We start from the raw sequence: 1,848 nt of genomic DNA on the forward strand, positions 1-1,848 counted from the left end.
CTCCATGGGCGCAGCCTTTTCTGCTCTGCCATGTGCTCATGGGTCTTATGTGTGGAAAAATATTGGGGGACAATAGTGAACCCCAGCCTGGCTCTCCTGAATGAAATCAGAGTTGGAAATGTGAATGAATGGAGCCTGAATGAATGAGTGAGTAAATAAAGCATGGGCATTGAAATCAGCTTTATTTGAGTAGAACCTGAAAATGTATAAAGCAAAATGATAAATCAGGATTGGGTATTACGCCAAGTAGAATATACCATAGCCACCCGGAGACAGTGTTTTAGATAATAACCCTGCAAGTTGGGAAATGTACACACGAAGAGAAGGGGTGCTGGGCCAGCCCAGCTTCTGATGAGAAGTTAGAAAAGGTTATGTGGATAAAACATGTTCTCCAGTGTTCACTGGTAGAGAAGATAGAAATGAAAAATGTTGACATATTTCAGGTTAATCTTTGTGATGAGCAGGTAACGTTTAGTGAGCATGGCTTTTAGTGAACACGACTTCTATGAGCCAGCATTCCCCTCGTTCACCTTCCTCTGGAAAAAGCAATGCCTGAGTCTGGGCTGAGCTGCAAAACAAGCGGTGATTTCATGTGGAAATTGCTAGAAGATCTCTAAAGCTTGCCATTTAGCTCCAATCATAACACTCAAAAAGATGTATTCAAATACAACAGGTATTTGCAGAGTACGTTATATAATCCAACGTTAATAGTTTAGAAATAGGTAGGACATTTTATTCTATGCTTAGAATCCCTCACTGGAATAGGTAATAGAATGCTGGATTTTTATTCCACAGCATGGGTTTCTGAAATCTAGCCGGGAGTACTCTATGTGGGCTAATCATTTCCCTGCCATGATTCGGATTTTTCTCTAATTAGGTGGCAAACTGTTTGCTGAGGCTGCTCTGTACATTTGCATATGGTGTCTAGTTTCTTCTTCTGATGGCATGAAAGGGAGGGGCAATGCCGCCAAAGACGTTAAATCTTTATCAAATAATGGCTGCAAACGTATAGCCACTAAGTGCATATATGTGTGTGCTATTCATGTATAAGCACACACACACATATTCTAGGTAGTTTTGTTCTTTATTTTGGGAAACAAGAGAGACAATAGAGAGGAAAATGAGACAAAGCCAAGCCAACGGAGCTTTAGTGAAGGCAGGTCATGTATTCACCAGACTCACATAAGTCGCCATGACCAAGGCCTCACCTACATCGCAAGGCAGTGCAGTCACAGGGCCCTTAGCCAAGCTCTCTACAGACATGCCCACTAGCACACGAAGCATAAGGAGGAATCCTAGGTTGGCGCACATTATTTTAAAAGCATTGTTCACAAGAAAGGATTTAAAGATATATCTAAAATAAGATTATATATGCCCTATATAATAGAAGGCCAACGACCATAACGGCATCACAACCAGAACGACCAATCTACCAGTTGCTATGAGGTGCATTGACCACCTCTCCCTCCACCCCCCGGGCCCACAGGCTCTGATTGCCGGATGGTGAACTGGGAACCATGGGGAACTGGGATGGGTGTTGGCGGCGGGGAGGGAATGGGGACTGGTGAGCGGGCAGAACGGCCGACCTCTTGGTCCTCCCCCACCCCCGACCCACAGGTTCCAAACAGGGAACCGGGGTGGGTGTCGGCAGTGGGGCGGTACTGGAGACTGGTGAATGGGCTGAGATGGCCCTGATCGCAGGCTAGGCCTGGGGACCCTACCTTCGCACGATTTCATGTGCTGGGCCTCTAGTGTATATATAATTATCCTGATGAAATGACCAGGTTTTTAAAAAAATTAAACGGCAAAAGAGAACTTGAAAGTTAGCCATGTAATTTTCTATTACCA

At 44.6% G+C, this 1,848-nt stretch overlaps 1 protein-coding gene across 5 annotated transcripts in view; it reads right to left on the reverse strand.

Annotated features, from left to right (window-relative positions):
* Positions 1-1,848, reverse strand: part of VSTM2A (V-set and transmembrane domain containing 2A) — a 28,596-nt gene that overhangs the window by 18,152 nt on the left and 8,596 nt on the right. The gene's annotated exons all lie outside the window — the stretch shown is intronic.

The sequence above is a fragment of the Myotis davidii genome, unplaced genomic scaffold (assembly GCF_000327345.1).
Source record: "Myotis davidii unplaced genomic scaffold, ASM32734v1 scaffold781, whole genome shotgun sequence".
Lineage (NCBI taxonomy): Eukaryota > Metazoa > Chordata > Mammalia > Chiroptera > Vespertilionidae > Myotis > Myotis davidii.